The sequence below is a fragment of the Schistocerca piceifrons genome, chromosome 5 (genome assembly GCF_021461385.2).
Source record: "Schistocerca piceifrons isolate TAMUIC-IGC-003096 chromosome 5, iqSchPice1.1, whole genome shotgun sequence".
In the NCBI taxonomy this organism is placed as follows: Eukaryota; Metazoa; Arthropoda; class Insecta; order Orthoptera; family Acrididae; genus Schistocerca; species Schistocerca piceifrons.
This window is the reverse complement of record NC_060142.1, coordinates 126,458,687-126,484,167: the sequence shown is the minus strand read 5'-3', so window position 1 is coordinate 126,484,167 and position 25,481 is coordinate 126,458,687.

Genomic DNA, 25,481 nt, shown 5'->3' with positions numbered 1-25,481 from the left:
AGATCATGCTGGGGAATATACTAATAACATGGGTCAAACATACCTCAGAAATTTTATTTTAGTTGCTTCAACCACAGAGAACTAGGGACCAAGTTCTGTGTAGTAACCGGTTGGCTGTGACTGGTAGTGGTCTCGTGCTAACAACCAGTTATCAGCATTTTTACGCTTTAATCGTATTGAGCAAAAATATTTGTATCTGACATTCTTTATCATTTCCACAAGACTTTTGGGTCCGCAGTATTTGTATTTCAGTATCTTACAAAATCAAATGATTAAATGTTTAGAAAGGTGTCCACAAATTCAGTTTTAGATACATATTTCAACACCTGACTGTGTAAAGGGCAATCCCTCAGTCAGTATTATAGATGCGTATACTTTGTGCTCCAGGTTACTAGGAGCCTGGTTAACTCACTGACTGCTATCCTGCTGCCACCGGCAATGGCAGAACCACACACCTGACTTGGTGTGCCCAGCCTGGCAGTGTAACGTTTGTCACTAACCATGTCAGTCAACATGTTAAATATAGAAAATTAAAGGCCAGCAATTACTATAATCTAAAAAAAAACAAACTAAAATTACAAATGAAAAGGCAATTTTCAATTGTGTCTACTAACTAAATCTTGCTTTGTGTCTGTGATTTCTTTTGCCACAACTGACGAGTAAACATGCACACTCGAGGACTTGTGAATATTGATACTTTACCTGTGAAAAATAAGCAAAGCTATTAGAAACAGCTATGCACATAATCCAATTTATGTTTAAATTATTACCTGGGTATTTCAATTAAATTTGGGAACTATAGGCAACAAGATAAAAAACAAAAGAAACAGACAAACACAGAGTTAATTTCTTTATTAACAATGCTTGGGTTTCCACATCACCATAGGGGTACCATGCTTGATGCATTACTCGTTATTTTACGTGGCGAGTTTCCCCAGTAGGCCTACAAACCATGAAACTGTCACAAATCAAGGGAAGATCAAGTTAGATCTTACAGTACGTGTGATTGAAACCAGTATGTACAGTCAACACTTCAGAGTCAGGTTGTTTCAGTGCATTAGCAGTGTTCATCTTTTCATCAGTGGTTGGTTTGGCAAGTGTGCTCTTTGGATGGATGTTATGCTAATTAGGTATTCGTTGCACTTTCACCTTTTCATTGTTGGCACAATGTCGACCTTCCCTATTGCAGCAAGAGTTAACGAGTAATAGCAAACTGTCAATTTCTTTTTCCACAATACCTACTGCTTCTGTATCCAATTGATCTACATGGCTTAAGAGAACTTTCAGATTGGCTTTTAACTGTCCCATGAGAAGCAATTTCCTCATTGTCATTGTTTTTTCATCAAGGAAAAAATGACAGACGGCTCTTTGATCGAAGTAGTTTCCATCTGTTTGCCTGTTTTAATGGAATGTAATCCATACATCGTAGAGACAGCGTGAATATGTTTGCATATATTCAAGTTGATTAAATTGTCTGGGCAACAGCAAGAAAAGCTGTGCACACACATCTCACATGCAGAGCACAAGAGTTTGCACTTCAGGTCACAGTCCAGGGTTTGTAGGACAACAGTGTAAGTGATACCACTCATTAACTGAGATTTAACCTGAAAATGCTTCTCATCATTAGTGGCCGTAATCTGTCCCCTGTCAATTTTTTTTTGCTCTGTATGTCATCATTCAATCTGCTGCAGTCTGTGGGAATGCCCACCCTTAAGAGAGTTCCACAATTCTCTCAAAAACTTTACCTCTAGTTAACTTCATAAGTATTAGCAGCAACTTATCCAGTCTGTTATTAGTCTTTCCGTCCAGATAACAGTACTTCAATACTCTGTGCATGGCTTCAAGGTGCATATTGGTGTTGATATCTAAACTGCAGCAATGACAGTAAGCTCAATGTTGAAGCCTGAATCCATAAGTATTTGAGAAATACATTCCAAAGTATTTCATGCTTTCATCTTCTTGAAGTTCCCTCTCAAACAATTCTAACAGCTCACCGAACTTTTCTACATCAGGTTCTTCCAGCAGCACACGTAAGGCTTTGTAAACATGGGTTTCTCTCTGTGGACAACCATGCACTTTCCTTAAGTTGTTTCTCCAGCTACAGTCAACATGCCACATACATAGCAAAATATTATCTGCTAGGCCCATTACATGCACCCATGCACATTGGAAAATTTGTGTATCATCTGACATTAAAACAGCTGGTTTTATTAGACCTGCTTTCTCTTTGACAGACGTAAAAAATTGTCATTACAGCAGTATTCTCTTTATTCGAAATACAGAAGGCAACTGGAATGCCACTTCCAAATTAATCAATAACTAATAGTGTTGTAACTAGTGACTTGTACACATTTGTACGATGCATTGAATATACACACACAATTTCTGAGCCATACTTTTGAAGCATTTGACACTGTAGATCTGTCATTAACACAATCACCTCATCTTTGTCTGATGAATAATCTATATTACCAATGACATTTTTGTTCATTAGAATGCAGACTTTAATTTGTTCTAAAAAGATGCTTACACTTGTTGTATCATTGGCATGGAACTGGTGAATATTAATTCCAAAGTCCCTCTTTATATTATGGAGATCCTTTTGAGTTAAAAGGTGGAGTCTTTCTACCTCTTCGGAATCGATACTCTCTGTCACATCATCCAAAATTCTTTGGAAGGTCACGCCTTTGGCTATTGTACCTGTAACATTTCTACACTTAATAAAGCTTTACTGTAAGTACAGTTACTGCAGCTCAGACACATTTATTGTCTATAAAAAAAATCACTGACAACTTGTAAAAAATATTCAGTGAAAGAGAGCGCACAGTTAAGATCCAAGAAAATAGAACTACCTTTATGCAGTAATCATGAAATTATTCTCTACATTATTGTAAAGGCTCTTAAAGGCCAACTTAAAACAACTGCTGTACTGACTAGAAAGAATCAGTTACAGCATCTTCTGTACCAATAAAAACTGGGCAAATGACTCCAAAAGAGATTAGATTAGATTAATACTTGTTTCATAGATCATGAATACGACACTTCGTAATGATGTGGAACGTGTCAGGTTAATAAAAGATGTCTGTACAAGATATTACTTTATACAAATTGCATGACACTAATATTTAAGTTGTTGGTTTTTTCCCCCCTCCCTTAATTTATAGCTAAAAATTCGGCCAATGAGTAGAAGGAGTTGTCATCTAGAAATTCTTTTAATTTATTTTTAAATGTTAGTTGGCTATCTGTCACGCTGTTGATGCTGTTTGGTAGGTGACCAAAGACTTTTGTGGCAGCATAATTTATCCCTTTCTGTGCCAAAGTCAGATTTAACCCTGCATAGTGAAGATCATCCTTTCTCCTGGTGTTATAGCTATGCACACTGCTATTACTTTTGAACTGGGTTGGATTATTAACAGCAAATTTCATAAGTGAATATATATACTGTGAGGATCCCTAGATCCTTAAATAGATGCCTGCAGGATGACCGTGGGTGGGCTCCAGCAATTATTCTGAGTACACGTTTTTGAGCAATGAATACTTTTCTACTCAACGATGAATTACCCCAGAATATGATGCCATACGAAAGCAGTGAATGAAAGTAGGCATAGTAAGCTAATTTTCTGAGATTCTTATCACCAAAATTTGCAATAACCCTAATAGCGTACGTAGCTGAACTCGGACGTTTCAGCAGACACATCAATGTGTTGCTTCCAGTTTAACCTCTCATCAATGGACACACCTAAAAATTTTGAAAATTCTACCTTAGCTACAGACTTCTGTTCAAAGTCTATATTTATTACTGGAGTTGTGCCATTTACTGTACGGAACTGTATATACTGCGTTTTATCAAAATTTAAAGAGAGTCCGTTTGCTGAGAACCACTTAATAATTTTGTGAAAAACATCATTTACAATTACATCACTTAGTTCTTGGTTTTTGGATGTTATTACTATACTTGTATATCAGCAAAAAGAACTAACTTTGCATCTTCATCAATGTGGAATGGTAAATCATTAATGTATATCAAGAACTGTAAAGGACCTAAGACCGAATCCTGTGGGAGCCCGTACTTGATAGCCCCCCAGTTTGAGGAATCAGCTGTTGTTTTAACATTACATGAACCACTTATTTCAACTTTCTGCATTCTTCCAGTTAAGTATGAATTAAACCATTTGTGCACTGCCCCCATCAAACCATAATGATTTAGCTTATCTAAAAGAATTCCATGATTTACACAATCAAAGGCCTATGAGAGATCACAAAAAATACCAATGGGTGATGTCTGATTATTCAGAGCATTTAATGTTTGATCAGTGAAAGCGTATATAGCATTTTCTGTTGAAAAGCCTTTCTGAAAACCAAACTGACATTTTGTTAGTACTTTATTTTTACAAATATGGGAGGCTACTCTTGAATACATTTCTTTCTCAAAAATTTTTGATAGAGCTGTCAGAAGAGAGATTGGGCGGTAGTTGTTGACATCCGACGTATCCCCCTTTTTATGCAATGGTTTTACAATGGCATATTTCAGTCTGTCGGGTAAAACACCCTGCTCCAAAGAGCTATTACATATGTGGCTGAGAATCCTACTTATCTGTGGGGAACAAGCTTTAAGTACCTTGCTGGAAATGCCATCAATTCCGTAAGAGCTTTTACTTTTCAGTGAGTTTATTATTTTACTGATTTCAGAGGGAGAGGTTGGTGGAATTACAGTTGTTTCAAACTGCACAGGTATGGCCTCTTCTATTAGTAGCCTTGCCTCTTCTAGTGAAGATCTAGATCCTATTTTCTCCACAACATTTAAAAAATGATTATTGAAAATGTTTTCAATTTCTGATTGTTTGTTAGTACACTTGTCATTCAGTTTTATGGCACTAAAGTCTTCCTGTGCTCTTGGTTGCCCTGTTTCTCTTTCAATAATATTACAAATTGCTTTAATTTTATTATCAGAGTTACTGATCTCAGACATGATACACATGCTTCTGGACTTTTTAATAACTTTTCTTAGTACCGCACAATAGTTTTTATAATATTGAACAATTTCGGGGTCAGTACTCCCTCTTGCTGTTAGATACAGTTCTCTTTTATGGTTGCAAGATATTCTTATTCCTTTAGTTAGCCAAGGTTTTTTATATGTTTTCTTGGAATTATGTTTAACTATTTTCTTGGGAAAAAATTTTCAAATACCCTTAAAAATGTATCGTGAAATAAGTCATATTTCAAGTTTGCATTGGGTTCCTTATACACTTCATCCCAGTCTAGCTGCTGTAGGCTTTCCCTAAAGTTTGCAATATTTATATTGTTAATTGAACGCACTGCTTTGAAAGTCTGATTTGATATACTGCATGGAGTTATGTCATGTACTGTAACTAGCTGTGCACCATGATCTGAAAGACCATTCTCAACAGGATAAGCATTTATGTCCTTAAACTTATCTTAGTCTATAAAAAAATTATCTGTCAATGTACTGCTGTTCTTTGTTATCCGAGTAGGAAGACCAGTGACGGAGCTCAAATTGAAAGAACTGAGTAATACTACAAGGTCATTCTTCCTATTACACTCTTTCAGGGAACCAACATTGAAATCTCCACAAATGATAATTTGCTTCCCCCTGTCTGACAGATAGCACAACAAAGCATCCAAGTTTTCTAGAAATAGCTGGAAATTCCCTGAGGGGGACCTATACACTGTTACAATTATGAAAGTGCCATCATTTAGTTTAAGTTCAATGGCACATGCTTCCATATGTTGCTCTACACAAAATTTTTTAGTTTCTAAATTTTTTACACTGTGGAAGCTTTTGACATATATGGCAACTCCTCCTCTCATCATATTATCTCTATTTACATGTGCAGCTAATTTGTACCCATTGATGCTAACCTTTTGCATATCAGCGACAATGTGATGCTCAGACAGGCATAGTACATCTATTACTTTCTCAGTTTCTATATCTTCTAAACAAAGCAGAAGTTCATCAATTTTATTCTTCAATCCCCCAATATTTTGATGAAATATACTAACATTATTTTTCACTTTACTTTTTTTTGTTTACAGATTTCCTCTTTTCTATCTACTGGTTGGTAAATTCTGCCAACCAAGCTTTGCACAGTATCAATCTACATAAAAACTCCTATTCTGAAAGATGAATCTCAAAAGGTACTGAAGACAAGGAAATGTATATAAATCTAAAAATATAATTGCTGGATGTAAATCACATGAGACTGTAAACTCTAAAAATAATTCTAAAGCAGCTTGGAATGATACTGAAAAGGAAATGATTAATTGTAGTAAAGAAAATTGTGTCCCACTTGTCTTTACAATTCTCAGTATTCTGTAAATCATGCTAACCGCACCACCCTACTCATAATTGCACCTTGGATGATGTAGAAACCTTGTTTCCTCAGACTGAACACTGTGTGAAATTCTTTACCACAAATTTCCTTCGTCAATAATTACTGTAGGAATACACGTACAAAATTTTTCAGGAAGTTGCTACATTCAGAGCCTTTAAATAAATATAAGGGAGCATCAGATACTTAGCGTAAGTGCACTGAATTTTATTCTGTTGAACTCTTAGTAATGAACCAAATTGAAATGTGATTCAGAAGTGAAAAATACCTTGTAATTGTTATGCAAGCAATTTTTATTTTGCAATATATTGTTACAACAGACTTCAGTCCGTCATGTGATAAGGGGCTTCAAATTCATGCCACACACACTGCTCATGTCCATTATAATTATCCGGGCTGTTGTGCCGTGGTCGGTTGATGAAGTCTGTGTCAGTTCCCAACGTTCGGACCGTATTTGCACTGGGATTCGAACCACCACCCACAGCAGAAGCAGGGTGTTATCAAGACGTTAGCAGACAGAGCTAGAAATATTTGTGAACCTGAGTTGCTTGACGCTGAGATGGAACATCTCCACAATGCACTAATGAAGAACGGATATTCGTCCGCTGAAATAAAACGTGCGTTGAGACAGCCATGCAGAAATCAGTGACATACAGGCTACTGCAGAATCTAAGGTTTTCCTTCCGTTTGTTAAAAATGTAACGGAAAGAATAGGGAGGATCTTGACAAAGCGGAATATTACCGTAATTTACATGCCCACCAGGAAGATACAGGAATACCTTAAGCCTGTCAAGGACGCTCGCAAACCATTGTACACTCCTGGAAATTGAAATAAGAACACCGTGAATTCATTGTCCCAGGAAGGGGAAACTTTATTGACACATTCCTGGGGTCAGATACATCACATGATCACACTGACAGAACCACAGGCACATAGACACAGGCAACAGAGCATGCACAATGTCGGCACTAGTACAGTGTATATCCACCTTTCGCAGCAATGCAGGCTGCTATTCTCCCATGGAGACGATCGTAGAGATGCTGGATGTAGTCCTGTGGAACGGCTTGCCATGCCATTTCCACCTGGCGTCTCAGTTGGACCAGCGTTCGTGCTGGACGTGCAGACCGCGTGAGACGACGCTTCATCCAGTCCCAAACATGCTCAATGGGGGACAGATCCGGAGATCTTGCTGGCCAGGTTAGTTGACTTACACCTTCTAGAGCACGTTGGGTGGCACGGGATACATGCGGACGTGCATTGTCCTGTTGGAACAGCACGTTCCCTTGCCGGTCTAGGAATGGTAGAACGATGGGTTCGATGACGGTTTGGATGTACCGTGCACTATTCAGTGTCCCCTCGACGATCACCAGTGGTGTACGGCCAGTGTAGGAGATCGCTCCCCACACCATGATGCCGGGTGTTGGCCCTGTGTGCCTCGGTCGTATGCAGTCCTGATTGTGGCGCTCACCTGCACGGCGCCAAACACGCATACGACCATCATTGGCACCAAGGCAGAAGCGACTCTCATCGCTGAAGACGACACGTCTCCATTCGTCCCTCCATTCACGCCTGTCGCCACACCACTGGAGGCGGGCTGCACGATGTTGGAGCGTGAGCGGAAGACGGCCTAACGGTGTGCGGGACCGTAGCCCAGCTTCATGGAGACGGTTGCGAATGGTCCTCGCCGATACCCCAGGAGCAACAGTGTCCCTAATTTGCTGGGAAGTGGCGGCGCGGTCCCCTACGGCACTGCGTAGGATCCTACGGTCTTGGCGTGCATCCGTGCGTCGCTGCGGTCCGGTCCCAGGTCGACGGGCACGTGCACCTTCCGCCGACCACTGGCGACAACATCGATGTACTGTGGAGACCTCACGCCCCACGTGTTGAGCAATTCGGCGGTACGTCCAACCGGCCTCCCGCATGCCCACTATATACCCTCGCTCAAAGTCCGTCAACTGCACATACGGTTCACGTCCACGCTGTCGCGGCATGCTACCAGTGTTAAAGACTGCGATGGAGCTCCGTATGCCACGGCAAACTGGCTGAGACTGACGGCGGCGGTGCACAAATGCTGCGCAGCTAGCGCCATTCGACGGCCAACACCGCGGTTCCTGGTGTGTCCGCTGTGCCGTGCGTGTGATCATTGCTTGTACAGCCCTCTCGCAGTGTCCGGAGCAAGTATGGTGGGTCTGACACACCGGTGTCAATGTGTTCTTTTTTCCATTTCCAGGAGTGTAAAATGCTGGAGTGTATTGGATCCCATGCAGCTGTGGAGATGTTTATGTGGGTACCACTAAAAGAACTGTTTCAAAACGTTTGGAAGAGCACAAGGGCAATTGTAGAAGAGGAGAAACGGAACAATCAGCTGTTGTGGAGCATGCTTTCCAGCCAGGTAACCACCATATTCATTTCGAGGAGACGCAATTACTAGCTGCCACAAGCGGATATTATGAAATGCTCTACAGGGAGGCAATCGAAACCACCAAACACCCTAATAATTTCAATTGAAAGGAGGAAGGCGTGAAATTAAATGGTGTATGGATGCCGGTGTTGAAGAGGATACCACTACTGGGTGATGGCAACGGCGATCGACGGCAGTGGACAACGGCCAATTCCACTGACGTTTTCAAAACATGTGATGTCACGCCTCAGTGCGGGAGTGCGTGGACACGTAATTTAGTGGCAGTCAGTAGTGAGCCAGTGGGTGTGTTGGACCTTCCATCAAGCTACAGACCCCCATGAAGGTTTCCTCTGCAGACAGGGACAAAACATTGGGAAATAGACACAGAATTCATCAACCGACCATGGCATAACAGCCTGGATAATTATAATGGACATGACATTTCCGGCTGTGAAAGTCTACATTTTAGTATCACACACACTGCTGTGCAGACATCAATTTTCTCCACTAGTTACACTGCAATTCATTTTAATGTAATCAAGTAGTATTTCAAATAATGGTTTTAATTGCACAGGCAAATAAAAGGGTAAAGGTATCAATTGAAAGACAACAATGCAAAAAAGTTCTTATTTTCTTTATTATTATCTCTTGGGTTTCCACATCACCAACAGGGGTACCAAGCACAATGCGTTACTCTTTGTTTTACATGGCGAGTTTCCTCAGTAGGCCTACAAACCATGGAATGTACAGAAGCACATACACATCTAAAACTTAGTACTGACAGTAATTATGGTCAGAATCAACGTGAACATTTAATATTTCACTTTCAGGCTGTCTCATTGCCGAAACAATATTTGCTTTTTCAGTAAGGGTTGGTTTCTTCAAACTGCCCTTTGGCTGTTTATTACATTTACCAGGTCTTCGTTGCACTTTTAACCTCTCGTTGCTGGGGCAACGAGGAGCTTCCCTGCAGTCTGACTGAAAAAGTGACAGCGAATGAGGTGCATCTTTCTGTAGTGACTTCAGAATTTCTGTGGATACTTTACCTGAACTGACACAGTTAATCAAAATTTAGTATGTGGTCACTAGTTCTTGGGCCAGAGATGTGTTCTCGTGATCATTAGTATTTGTTTGCAGTGAACACAAAATGGCAGTAGCCTCTTCTGTTACCGTTGCTTCTCTTGGTGTGAATGTGACACTTGAATGTAATGCATACGTGATTGACACTGCATGAATGTGTTTGCATATGTTCAAATGAATTAAACTGTCCGCACAGGAACAACTGAAAGCATGTATACATATATTACATTTGGAACACTTCAACTTGCACTACAATTTACATTCAATGTTATTTAAAATCACAGTATGTGTTACGCCACAATGTGTTTGGGATTTCACTTGAAACTTTGTGCCATCAGTATTGGCTGTAATGTCATTCTCCTTAACACTACATGAAGCTTTATGACAATCCTCAATAATGTTATTTATTTATTTAGCGTATGTGGTTTTCAAGTACAAATGGTTTCATGTTTAAATACATACAGACAGATAAAGATAAAATCAACGTACATTATAACACATAAATAATGTCTCGTCTTATGGACATTCAATTAAGGATAAAGTAGGCATATACAGGTTGTTACAATAACGTATGTTGTCATTGATAAGATAAAATTATCATATAGAAATTGTTGCTATTAGGTCATTCAGCAATCACATATATGGAATCTATAAAGTCTCTTTTAAGTTCTATGTCTAGGTTTTCCATCCACTCGACGGCTGCAGGGGAGGCTGCATAAAGTTCTCGAATGGATCCTTTAAACGAATGTTTAGGGCATTCCTGAATGATGTGCTGGATCATTTGCTCTGGATGTCCACAATCGCACTGTGGTGAATCGCGTATGCCTCATCTACAGAGCATCTCGCCACTTCTGCCATGACCAGTTCTGAGTCTATTGAGCACAACCCACCCAAGTTCTTCTTGGCAGGTCTGCACCAGGTAGGTTTCCACCAGGTGATATTTCATTGCAGTTCTTGAATAGTCCAGTCTGAGACCATTCATTTTTCCATGAATCCATAGCATCGTAAGACGTAGCCATAAGGTTTTGAGCTGTTCTCCATGGTGGTCTTCTAGATCTTAGTCGGGAAAGATTTGGGGCAATGTCCTGATGGATTGGAAGGTTGGTATTGGAGAAGATTTTACACCATTCATTAACTAAGGTGGTTTGTTGCCTAAGATGTGTGGAGCTATACTGCAGAGAACAGGAAGCCAAGGTAGTGGGGTGGATTTAATGGTCCCAGTTATGGTTCTCATGGTATTGTTTAGTTGAGTATCCACTTTATTCGTGTGGCTGCTGTTAAGCCAAACAGGGCTGCAATATTCTGCAACAGAGTATACCAGTGCTACAGAAGAAATCTTCAGAGTATGTACATCAGCTCCCCAGCTATTATTGGTGAGCTTTTGAATAATATTATTTCTTGTATGTATCTTAGCAGCAGTATCTATTAGGTGTGGTTTGAAAGTAAGCGATCTATCCAATTTAATACCAAGATATTTTGGGTTTGGGTTATGCTTTAACTTTCTACCAGCAAAGATAACGTCAAGGGATCGAGTTGCCTGTTGGTTGTTTAAATGAAACACTGTAACTTCTGACTTTATTGGGTTAGGAATTAATCTCCAAGATCTGAAATATTTACCCATTACTCCGAGGTCTTGGTTAAAGCAGTTTTCACACTGTTCCAAACTTTCATGTTCCACAACCAGGGCCATGTCATCTGCATAACAGAACTTCCGCGCATTTGTTGTTGGTATGTCACTTATGTACACATTGAAAAGTAATGGTGCCAATACAGAACCTTGTGGTAAGCCGTTGTTTGAAACAATGGTTCAACTCTTCTTTCCTTCTAGATGAACTTCAAGGGTTCTATTGCTGAGCATGCCACTTAGTAATTTGTACAAGGTCTGGCTAGGGATAATCTCAAGTATCTTGCTAAGAAGACCATGCCTCCACACAGTATCGTATGCAGCGGTATAATCTACAAATGCAACAGCTGTTTTAAGTTTCCGTTCATAACCGTTCTCGATATGTGTTGTTAAAGCCAGTACTTGGTCGCAACAGTTACGTTATGGTCAAAAACCAGCCTGCTCGATGGGGATTCTTTCATTCAAAGTCGTCCCAATACGATTATACAAGAGTCTCTCCGAGAGTTTGAAGCAGGTGCTGAGGAGAGAGATTGGTCTAAAATGTTCAGGCTTGTCTGGTGTTTTCCCAGGTTTTAATATTGGCAATACTTTAGATCTTTTGAATATCTTAGGCACTCGGCCTTCTTCAAGGATGTTGTTATAGAAGTTCACGAGCCAGTTGATAACATTTTTCCCACTATAAATTCTGGGTATAACTCATCTGGCCCAGCTGCCTTCCTAGTTTTGATGTTCGAGATAGCCGTTTTCAGTTCTTCTACTGTGAAAGGTGCTGCAGGATGTGATCTTTCAGTAGCTTGTCTCCACCGTGTTTTAATTAGTTTCTTAATGTTTCTGGTGGTTCCTTTGTCAACAGGTGCCCTGGACATATTGGCTATACGGCCTGCAATTGCATTGGGGGTGGTTTTTGCTCTTTCACAGGGATTGTATCCATCAGATCCTAGTTTACTGAGTAGGGCCCACACTTTTCGACTGGACTTGCTATAGTCTATACCTTCCACGGTTTTTTCCACTTTTCTCTTCGGGCGCTGTCAAGTGACTCGATAAGTTCCTCTGCCACTTCCCTGTCTCCAGATTCTTTGAACTCGTAGAGGCGATCAGTTGTTTCTTTCCAGGCAGGTGTAAATTCTTTCCTAAAACCGCGTGGTGTAGTTTTCTTAGCTGATGCAATAAGAGCTTTACTAAATCGTTCATAGTTGTTAATGATTGGCTTTATCCACTGTACAGTGGCACTGGCACGTTTTGTGTATGACTCCCAATCAGCCTTTTCAAAATTCCATCTTGGTTTTGGAGCTGATTTTATAAGAGGGACTTGTATTCCAATGTGGGCAATGACAGGTCTATGCTGGCTGTGTGGGAAGTTAGTTAATACTTTCCTGCTTGATGGGTAACCTTTACCCTTGTGGTCTTTACTAACAAAGCACAGATCTGGGTTGAAACCGCGTTGCCATCTAGCTGACCAGAAGGTGTGTCTCTCTTTAGCATCATATATTAGTTGCAGGTCTTCAATATCTGCCCACTCAAGTAGGGCTTGACCATTATCATCGTTTTCACTATAGCCCCATAAACTGTGGTGGCTATTGAAATCGCCCATTAAGAGGGTAGAGTATTTTGTTTCAGGGCGTGCTTCTTTTGGTCATTGGATGTTAGGAGGCTTATATACATTGACTATTGTGAGGTTACTTACTAGTGTTTCTATTAAAAATATGTTATCCGAAGAACTTATTTTTATTGGAGCCCAGTTATCAATGTCAATACAAACATATGTAGCAGATCCATGGTTTTCATGGTGAATAGCTCCAGCAACGGTGTATCCACTTATGAGACCTATTTTCATGAGATCTGCCTCGTGGTTTACATGTGTTTCTTGGACCAGTACGACATGTATATTGTTATCCCGTGCTAGTCTTGAGAGGATTTGTCAGTGGGTTTTGAGAAGACCCATTCATTTTATTGTTTGCTTCCATTTGCACTTTTAAGCAGCGAGATGAGTTCACACTCATAGTGCAGAGCCACGATAGTAGTAGACTTTTAGCTACCTTTCGGCATTGCCCGGGGTGTACCACTTGGAGGCAGTCTACTTTTACACCCCCTCAATAACATTGTTTCTGTATCAATGGCCGGCCACCCTTATACAGTTTAACCATTCAAGCACACAGTTTGTCACACACTAATTTCATCAACACAACAAGTAGTTTGTCAAGTCTATATTGTTTGTTTTTCCCTCTAGATAACAATATTTTAAAACTCTATGCATTGCTTCAAGGTGCATATTTGTATTTATACCCAGATTGCGACTGTGACAGTATGCCCACTGCTGAGGCCGGAATAAGTAATTTGAAAAGAAATATACACCGAGGTCTCTTGTACCTTTATCTTCTTGAAGCTGCCCGATGAACGATTCCAGCGGCTCATTAAAATGGTCTATGTCTGCTTCTTCAAGCAATCTATGAAGAGATTTGTACACAAGTGCTTTCTTTTTGTCATTACCACTGACTTTCTTCAAATTATTCTGCCAGCTGCGGTCTATGTGCCAAGCACACAGTAGATTATTTTCTGCAGGTCCCATGACTCGTGACCACGCACTACGGAAAGTATTAGTGTCGTCGGACATGAATACAGACGTTTTTATGATGCCAGCTCTCTCTTTCACAGCACTAAAGAAATGAGTCATTATGGAAGTTGTCTCCCGATTTGAAACACAGAATGCTACAGGCATACCTGAACCAAAATCCTCTACCACTAACAATGTGGTCACTAACAGCTTGTAAACATTTGTACAATGTGTGGAGTCTACACATACAATATTTTGTCCAAATCTCTGTAATAACTGCTTCTGGTAGTCAGTCATTACCACTATCACCGAGTCAGTGCTATCAAAATCTTCCCTGGCCTCACCTTCTTTCTTATAGAGGAGAACACAGTCTTTCATTTTCTCCAACCACATACTAACACTGACTTCATCAGTGTTATGCTGCTGATCATCACCAATGGCGAAGTCTCTCTTAATGTTATGAAGGTCATGTCAAGTCAGGAGATGCAGCCTCTCCACTCTGCTGGAACGAACTGAGTCCCGCACATCATCCAGAATTCTGTGGAAAGTGACCCCCTCAGCAATTTGACCGGCAACATTTTAAAATTACTCCACCTACAAAGAGGCCAATTCTGAGTATATACATGAAAACACTATGCAGAAAGGACACTATAGTTCACCACCCCCAATAAAATAAATTCATGCAATATAACAATTGCTAAGTACTTATAAACTGGATAGTTTAACAAATGAGTTAACAGTATATTCAGCGTACCCTTCCAACAGTACTGAAGATGCTATTAACACACTGGGGATGGGAGAATAAACTGAGACCTGATTACAGCACCTGTTGCAATGTGATATTTCCCAGTTTCAGCTACCAAGGCTATTTTCAAATGGTTACTGGGTCTACAAGTACATGTCAGAGCATTGTAACTGGTGTTTTTGTCTAGTCTCAAATCCATTATTGTAGTTGCAGATGCCCTGATCCACCATGTTTAACATGCTGGACAAGAAACAATAAATGTATTGCCTTTAGTCTACCCAGATGCATTAATGACCTATTCTTAAATAGATGACTATGAGACAAGCAATAACACAGGGCAATACATAAGTATTTCAGAACTTATTGCCACACCTGCATTACTGTAATGCATTACACCTGCTCTCACACACCCAAGTACATGGCATTACAGTCACCAATATTGTGGTCAATATGGATCACAACACCTGGTCTTTTACAACTGCATTCATGCTACCATCACAAATTGTATTCATATGAATTTCCAGTCGATATATTCACACCGTTTACTCCAGGTCACATATCCATAACAATATTAATTTCTCAGCAGTAAAAAACAGTGTTCCTTCACTGCAAAAAAGTAAAAGTCAACTACATATAACTAAAAGCAAGCCTGACAATGGATTCTGAAACTTTCATGCCATATTTACTTGGGGATCATTGAAAGGCCAGCAAAATTCTACAATTAAGGTAATACTCACCAGCGATGGCTTCTTTATCAGAACTACTGAGATGCAGAAAAGCAATGTTCTGGTCATGGCCAAAATGTGTTCTGTAGTAGATGACACTACAAATTCCACTTTCTTCTTGGTGAAGCTCAATGGCAGCAACACAGTGGCTCCCCATCTTGCAAGTGCCCTGGCACTTGCACAACCTTTTGCCACCTGACTTCGAAGAAAATATGCCACTTCTGTGGCGCACACACAAGTGGTTTTTGCAGTGCCATCCTTTAAATGCTTAGTGCCATAACGAGAGACAAAACTACTTTTTGTTTTTCTCTCCTCCTCAGACTTCCACTTCAGAAAGTCTAAAACAAAAGCATTGATGAAAAACAATTACATTCAGATTCAATAAGTGCAAAGTACACAGCAGGAGTAAAAAAAAAAAAAAAAAATACAAACTCTGCACTATTAGATACCCTCAAGAGCTACTGACACCATACGGTTACTGGTGTGATTTGAATCATTTAAATTTGCAACAATTTAACCTATACTTAATGTAGCATACAGTAAGTTTACAGTTTATGCTAAATGCGTCTTTTCAGGCTTTCAAATAAGCACGTGTTCTATTGACCTACAGAAACAAGAGCTAATGGCCACTGGTCAGGCTAGTACGCTGCTGCTCCACATGTAGTCGCAACTTAGCCAAAACATTACATTTAAAGCTGCAGCCACTTTTTGAGCACTTAATCGTACCTTCTTCACCTGGCTGTATTTTACGCACATTTCTCAAATGAGCGTTCAAATGCTTTCTTGCTGAATATTCTCTATCACATACATAACACGCAACAGAACCAGCCATTCCAACTAAATAACTCACTCTCACAAGGTGCAAGGATATTCGCTCACATCAAATGTGAATACGAGAAATGTGTGTAGCAAAGATGTTGCATTCACTCAGGTCTCACTTATGCTTCTGATTGGCTACTGTATAAGATGTCATGAATTTAACTTTCAGCCAATCAGCATTGCAACCAGCGGGTCACGAGACGCAAGTGTGTGGAACCTACCTTTTGTAACATGGAGTTCCATTTCCAGCGCGACAAAAATCATTGACCTTCAGCGAAGAAAATCACCTAGTGTAGAATTAGCCTTAAAAGGAACTTACTTTACTTGGTTTTTTCCACTAATTGTTTGCGAATATCTTGGCACTTAAATAATGGTACCTTTGTGCACTCTGGTGAGAGATTACCAAACTTATTGTAGCAGTGGATAGAATAGCCAATCGAAGAACGAAAACAAATATCTAAAATGCTGTGGAAACAGTAATACTGAACGTCTATTAATGATGCATCAAAGCATGACAGAGATGGGGATTTGTTACCGTATTTTCAGCAACTCTGTTCATTCTCTTGTAATTTATTTATTTATTTATCATATGATGAGACAGAGCTTGGATCAAATACATAATTTTAAGAGTATACAGTGTAAGAAATGACAAGCAAAATACAGGTACAGAATCAAATGTACAAAGTATTATGCTAAATTATGTACACATTACACAAGTTCTTAGATTCCAAAGTCCAATCTGTTCATCCAGTTGAGCCCTTCAGGTGATGCATGGTGGATGTCATTTATTGATCCCCCGAAGGCTTGTTTCAGGCATTCACCAACAATGTGATTTATTGTTTGCAGTGCAGCTCCATAGTCACAATATGGAGATGTTGCCCAGCCCCATTTGTAGATATCCGCAGTTCACTTGTCCTGTTCGGATGCGTTGATGGTTCTCCTCTGGCGTCTGGGGAGTGTGAAGCGTGGAACTTGCATGGAAGGCTTTTCAACCAGATGACTTGATGACTGATTGATTGATTTTAACAGGAGAGCTAAAACAGCTTATGTCTCACCCACCACTGCCTGCACCGAAACTAGGTTTATTGTGCAGTATCGCTCCCTGTATATCTAGTAAAGCCAACCAGTGCCCTTAAATAGTGCAAGGAGTCCGTCTACCAGTTTTTTGTTAGACACAATTTTTTCAGGTCTAGTTGTCCCGAAGATTCTGTATCTTTTACTCTCCAATGCTATGCATTCGAAAATTAGGTGTGATGCAGTTTCTTCACCCTCGTCACAGATCCCACATTTAGAGTCCTCTTCTGTTATTCTGTGTAGGTGTTTTTTGAAGTTCCCATGGCCGGTCATCAGTCCAGTCACGAGTTTGATCTCTTTCCTGTTCAATCCCAGGATTACAGACCTTCTTTTAAAACATGGCTTGGGCATCATTACCTTACCATGTTTTTGTTTATGGCCCTTGGTCCAATATCCTACGTGCTGTTTCCTAAGCCAGATTCATAGTTCTAATTTGATCATAGCCTTGGTGATTGTCAAGACAGGTTCCGGTCCAGTAAATGGAATTGTTGCCCCCATCCTAGCCAATCTATCGGCTTGTTCATTGCCACAGATCCCTGAGTGGCCAGGGACCCACACTAGGTACACCCTATTGCTTCCCCCTAGCTCCACTAGAGCCCTGTGGCAATCTGCAACAATCTTAGATCTTGTTGCAGTCGCTGCCGATGATTTCAGGGCTGCCTGGCTGTCTGAATAGATGTAGAGGTTGCGGTCATTGTAGCACCTACTCATATTCTGCTCCACACATGCCCTGATTGCAGTAATTTTGGCTTGGAATACAGAGGCCAGTTTCCCTAGAGAGATGATGCTCTCCAGTCTTGGCTGAACTGTGTACAACCCTGCCCCAATGCCTTGGTCTCTTGGTGAACCAAATGATGTCCCCCATACGGTGTCAAACTGTTTTCTCCCACTACTGCCTACGTCCAATTATTATGTTGTAAGGCTTGTCAAAGCAGTTGGGAGTTGTTATATAGTCGGCAGGCATTTCTCCAGCCATACCTATATTTACCCCACTCACTATGTTAGTGCGTGATTCTGGATATCTGAATGAGACACAGTTTTGGCCAGTTTTAAGCCTGTGTGCCCGAGCTGCTGCCTCCATCTTAACCCAAAGGTTCCACCTGTTATAGCTAAGCAGGCCAATCTCTGCACCTTAGCAAGTTCTTTAGCAGCAACCCGCTGTTCTACCTTCTTCCACCACACTATGACCCCATAGGAAATCCTAGGTCTAACCACTGTGGTGTATATCCAGTGCATACCCCTGAGGCTTAGGCCCCAGTTTTTGCCACAAGCCCTCCTAGTACTCGCTAAAGTATTTTTTGCCTTGGAGCAGATACTCTTAATGTGAGGGGTCCAAGTTAGCTTCACATCTAAGGTTACCCCTAGATATTTCACTATCCCCTTCACAGGTAGAGTTTCATCGAAGAGCTTTAGATTCCAACTTGCATGCTGAATATGTCTCTTTGTAAATGGCACTACGACAGTCTTCTTAAGATTAACTCTCAGATCCTGTTTAATGCACCATTTTTGCACAATGTCCAACCCTCCTTGTGCCATATTCCTGACTGTGTCAGTGAATTTGCCAAGTATTACTATGATAAGGTCATCTGTGTATCCTTGACAGAAGCGTTTTCGGGAATTTAGTTCCTCAATGAGTTCGTTCACCATTAGATTCCACAGTAGAGGAGACAAAACTTCTCCTTGTGGGCAGCCCCTAGTGGTCTTAATGACCATCTTTTCGTTCATCATGGTAACCTCTACCTTCCTTTCACTAAGCATGGCCCTGGTCCACCTACACGTAGTGGTTCCCAGGTCATGCACCTCTGCTGCCCTTACCATGGAATCGAAGGTCGTGTTACTAAAGACCCCCTCGATGTCCAGGAAGATGCAGAGGGCTATTTCTTGGAAGTGAAGTGCTTTTTCCACCTTCCCAACGAGTTGGTGGAGAGCTGTCTCACATGATTTACCTAGTTGGTATGCATGTTGGTTCAGATGTAGAGGGACCCTACTTAGCCACTTCTCCCCATCATATACAGTAACCAGTTTTTCCAATGTTTTGAGAATGGAGGAGGACAGACTGATTGGTCTCATATCTTTGGCCTTGGTATGATCAATTCTCCTTGGCTTTGGGATGAAGACAACGTTCACTGCTCTCCAAGCATTGGGAATGATTCCTACTGCTAAGCTAACCCTGAACAGCCTGCATAGTACTCTTATAAGCTTTCCTCCTGCCTGTTGCAGGAGAGCTGGAAAAATTCCATCTGGGCCAGGTGACCTGAACTGTTGGAATGTTCCCACCTCCCACTGGATTTTGTTGAAGTTCACACGCTCCTTGGCCGATTCCCAGTCCTCTATTCGAGTGCCTGAGAACCGTTGTCTCTCTGGGGTCACATACTGGTCTGTGCTATCCGGCAGAGCATATTGAGGAAAGTGAGTTTTGAGGAGCAATTCCAGCGTCTCATGTGCTGTCTTTGTATATTCCCCATCCTCCTTCCTCAACGTAGCTCCCGGATTGGTTGATACTCTAGTGAGAATCTTGTGTGAAGTCTGGCTTGTGCAGCTGTGCCCTCCACTTCCTCACAGAATGCCTTCCAGGGTGCCTCCTTTGCTTGTCTTATTGCAAGATTGTAGTTGACAAGGGCCTCACGATGTTTAGCCCATTGTCCTTTACATCTCACAATATTAAACAGTCTCCGTACCTGTTTTCTGTGTGTTTCCAGTGTGTTATTTCACCAAGGAACCCTCCTATTTGTGCACTTCCTGGTGATTGTGCTGTTGTCCTGATATGAGACCTCATATCAGGACAGAGGTAACAGCCTCTGCTACTTCCTCCAATTCTACTGGCTTCCTTATTGTGGTTTTAATATCCGATAAGTCTAAGTCAAGGTCCCACCTTTATGTCTCACAGTTTGTTTTCCTGGGATTCCTATAAGTCATGGTCTGTCTGATTCCCATTTCAACCTTGAATTTAATGTACATGTGGTCCAATGACGATTGCTCCAACACCACATGTCATTGTTTGACATAGCTACCCATCGTCACGGAACCAAATGTTGTGTCAATTACTTCTTTCCTTCTGCTATTCCTGAATGTAGGTTCATTGCCTCTCTTCAGGACCTCTAAGTGGTTAGCTAAGAGGAATTCAATAAGGTACTCACCTCTACTGTTGGTGTCCTTGCTGCCCCACACTAGGTTGTGGGCATTGGCGTCGCACCCCACCAGCAGTTGGTCACCTTGCCGATGGAAAGTCTCTACCAGTCTCCTCACCTCCAAGGGAGGGGGAGAACTGTCTTCGTAAGGAAGGTACGCTGAGGCCAAAGTAATTTCCTGCGTGATACCTTCCTTACATTGCTGCATTTTGATGGCCACTAAGTCCCTAGAGCAGAAATCCATCATTGGCATGAAATAAATGCCATTTCTAACATAGATGCATGTTCTGGAGTTTCTTAGATGCCAAGCATAGATCAGCTTACCTCCAGTGCCTCTGAGGCCCGATACACCCCCTTTGTATAAATAGGGTTCTTGTATCAGGGCAACGTCCACTTCCTGTCTCCCCAGGCAACAGCTCAGGGCAGCAGAGGCCCCTGTACTGTGCTGCAGATTAATCTGCAGCACCTCCAGGCTCCTCCTTTTGGCCATCTTTGAGGTCTTTGAGAACCCTGGCAGTGACCTGTGAGAACCCTAAAAACAGTTTCAGGGCCTGCTCCCGCATCACCTTCAGGGACTTCTCACCAACCTCCACCACCAGGGTTCGTCGTTCCGAAGCAACCTTCTGGTTAATCACTCTCCAGTCTTCTGTTGGGACTTTTGGGTTCTGGGCCCCTATTTTCCTGAACAGGGTCTTGGGAGAGACTTCCTTAAGGATCTTAGGTACCCATAATGATATCTTTGTGGTCTTAAGAAGCTCCACTGCCATCTTGATCAGCAGCTTCGCATTTTCCCGGGGATATCATGGGCACCTTGTCCTTGAGCCATTCTACTGTGTGCACCCACTCACAGACAAAAATTAGTAGACCATGATCTAGATAGATCCTCCTGAAGTTGGGACCTTAGCCAGCCCCCCCCCCCCCCCCTCCCCAAATCTTTTCAAAGAGGGCCATCTGTACTAGTTCCTCCTGCTGCTGCGAGGTGATGGCCACCAGTGGATAACCTTCCTGGATAACTGCCATCCTAAAATCCGAGATTGCAGTACTATAGGTCTGTTTCCCTATTTCTTGCCTCAGTTTTCTCTGAACTCACTTATCCAGGGAGGAGGGAGTCTTTGATTCCTCCCTTATCGGCTTACTACCTGTCTTTGACGTTGTGGGGGGCCTGCGTGTCCCCTTCAACCTGAGACAGTTTTTTCCTGGGGGTCTTGGGTTCTAGTCCCTTTACTTCCCTCCACTTGTGTTTAGGAAGCCATTCTTTTCCTTCCTTTTTCCTCTGTTCCCTGAGTAGCTTTCTGCTTTGGGTCCCAGGAAAGCCTTTGATCTTAATCTGGTCTAGCTTCTCGGTTACAGTGCCCACTTCTGGCTCAGGTCTAGACCCTGATTCAGTAGTGGAAATGCCTTATATCGGTTCAGTCCCCGAAGTTTGGGTATCTGAGGTCTGAATTTTCCCCTCAGTTTCTTTTTCTTAATATTCTGTAGTCGTGTCCATGTTGGTCCCATGAGATTTGAGGATCTAGAAGGTCCACACCACGAATACCCCACACGGTGTAAGGCTAATTACTCGGGGAGGTCACCTGGAATCCCTGAGGCTCCGTTTGCGACGCATCTTCCCATATGCCACGCACCCCTCAGCATGGATCGCATCACACCTTGGGTTGGGTCAGGGGATAGGGTAGGACTAGGAGTGGATAGGGAAGATGGGATGTTGTGGGACAATCTTAGTCTGATCCATCAGCTGAGGCCTTTCCGGCAGTAGATCCTCTACCTTCGGCATAGCCCTCAGCTTCCCGTGGACATGCAAGCCTCTCCACTCGCACAGACAGTGCTTCATCAAGGTGGTGTCTCCCGGAGAAGAGATGACGGTTGAACACTGACAATTCTACAATTCTTCCCACTGACTTATCCATACTTCGTTGATGTTAAAGTCGGAGGCTTCAAGATGTGCAGTTCACCAAGGTGGTTTTCTTGACTTCAGACGCTGATGTTCTGCTATTAATATATTGCTGTATATGGGTAGCTGTGGGTTCTTCTGAATGTTTCTCCATATCTTCAGGAGAGCATCTGATTTTCGTAGAGCTGGAGGTCGGATGTTACTTAAAAGTGGTATCCATGCAGTTTGAGTGCTATGTATGCAGCCTGTGATAAGTTGCATTGTCTGGTTGAGTTGCACATCTATCTTGCTACGGTGAGCACTGTTCATATCCAAGCTGGACAACAGTATTCAGTGACAGATTATGATAGTGCCAAAGCAGCTGATCTTAGGGTTTGAGCGCTGCAACCCCAGGAGGTACCAGCAAGCTTCTGAATAATATTATAATGGGTCTTCACTTTTGCGACCATGTTGAAGAGATGTTGTCAGATAGTTAGGGACCTATCGAGTGTTATTCCAAGGTACTTTGGTGTGCTGGTTTGTCCTTGGAGTTTAACTTCTGGTTTATAGTCAGAGTGTCTGTTCCGTAGGTGGAATGCTGAAGTAAGTTTTCTGAAGGTTTAGGCGGAGGCACCATTTCCTGAAGTGTGTGTCCAGGATTTCAATGTCGGCAGTTAATGTGCTTTCAGCAGTGGTGAAACTGGAGCTCTGGGTTACCAAACAGATGTCATTATCATACACGAATTTCCTTGAGGTTGTGGCTGGCAGGTCATAAATTTATAAGTTGAAAAGGAGAGGGGCCAATACAGATTCTAGAGGTAGTCCGTCACTTACTTTTAAGACTTTGCTTCTGTCGTTATCAGGGTAAATCTGGCAAATTCTGTTGCTTAGCATGTTGCTAAGTAGGTTTGTGAGCTTCCGATACTGAATGATGCTCACAAATTTTAAGAGAAGGCCTTCTCGCCATATGGTGTCGTAGTCAGCAGATAATTCCAAGAAAGCAGCTATGCTTACGCATTTCTTCTCATATCCATTTTCAATATGGGTTGTTAATGCAAACACTTGGTTATTACAGCTTCTACCAGGCCTGAATCCAGCTTGTTCTGTGGGTATTTGTTTATTAATTGTTTCATAGATCCTGTTGTAGGTGAGTCGTTCAAGTAGTTTGTAAGTAATGCTTAACAGGGCTATTCGGTGGTAACTTTCTACTTTTGTTGGGTCTTTGTTCAGTTTAAGGGTTGCTATTAGCTTGGTTTTCTTGAATAATGGTGGGAGATTTCGAGTGGAGAGAATGTCTGAGAAGAAGTTAGAAAGCCATTTGATAGTTGCTGGTCCACGGTGTGTGAGAAATTCAGGGTACATCCCGTTGAATCCAGCTGCCTTCCCAACTTTCAAGTCTCTTGTAATGTAAGCAGCGGATCGTAAAAACTCTTGTGGAGGTTGATAGAGTAGGACATGAGTTGGCTGACCGACCAAAGCCTATGGGTCATCCGTAGGAGCTGTACTCACAAGGGAGGACACAACATTGGGATCACAGATTTACTTCCAACTTCATACCCCTCTAGTAGGCCATTAAACAACTTAATGCTGAAATAAAAGGTGCACTAATCTGGCAGTTCTCAGGAAATCGCAATATAAGTTTAACGTATCTATTATGTGTGTAGGTATTTACCAACTGTATACTTAACTTTAGAGTACTGATACTTTATTTTCGTAATCGTCTACAATACAAACTGATCAATAACATATGAAAACGGTTACTAGATGTAGCACACTTCTGACAACTGCTCACACTCCGATGCTCGCACTGCAGTTAGAGGCTGACTGGCCACTAGAGAGCGTAGTCTTCCAGCGTTGGTTGTTCGCCACATTGCCAACCAGTTAGTGTGGAGTGACCAGTGAGCTGGAGTCCCTACACCACACCCCCACAAGGGAGGAGAAAAAAGCAGCGGTTTTTACTGACTTGAACTGTGAATCTCCACTGGGTTGTAACAGAACCACACTTTTCGTCTGTATCGGGTATCTGTTGTGGCTGGATACTGGTGGGTCAGCTGTTGTTGCAGAGTATCTGGTGTATCTGGGTGGCCAGTAGCTGGTTGGTGTCCAGGCAAGCAATGCTGCTCTGTGTGATGTTGCTGTGTCATCAGCTGTGGTGTGACAGGTGCCCTGTGACCAGTGGTGGCCTGCATTTCGGTGGTGCCTTCTACACTTAGGTAGGCTGCTTTGCACCAGTTTATGGACACTACTGTGTCTACCCCTCTAATGCGGGGAGTGAGTGTTCTATCACTCCGTCCCAAACTGTGTATTGGCCTCGGTAGGGCGGTTCTAGTGCCCTGCGTAGTGGGCCGCATCGGAGGAAAACGTGCTTCATTGTTGCCAAATCTTTGAACATGTAGGTAGCCTGTTTTCCATTCTGTGAAGTTTCACTCAGTCGCACAGCCTCAATTTGTCTGCAGAGTGCTGTGAAGATGTCTTGAGTAGAGTGCAGGGGTCCAGTTTGTTGTGTCAAAAACTCTCCTAGTAGACACAGGCTTTCGCCATACACTAGTTCTGCTGGGGAGACCTGTAGGTCTTATTTTAGTACACTGTGCAATCCCAATAGCACTACCGAGAGGGCATCAATCCACGAATCTGTTGTGTGGCACATTATGGTGGCCTTCAAGGAAAGGTGCAGGCACACCACAATGCCATTTGAGGCTGTGTGGTGTGAAGAAGTCCTTATCATTTGTATCTACATCTACATTTGTACTCCGCAACCCATCCAACGGTGTGTGGCGGGGGGCACCTTACGTGCCACTTTCATTACCTCCCTTTCCTGTTCCAGTCGCGTATGGTTCGCGGGAAGAACGACTGCCAGAAAGCCTCCATGCACCCTCGAATCTCTCTGATTTTACATTCATGATCTCCTCGGGAGGTAGAAGTAGGGGGAAGCAATATATTTGATACCTCATCCAGAAACACACGCTCGAAACCTGGACAGTGAGCTACACCGCAATGCAGAGCGCCTCTCTTGCAGAGTCTGCTACTTGAGTTTGCTAAATATCTCCGTAACACTATCACGCTTACCAAATAACCCTGTGACGAAACGTGCCGCTCTTCTCTATCTCCTCTGT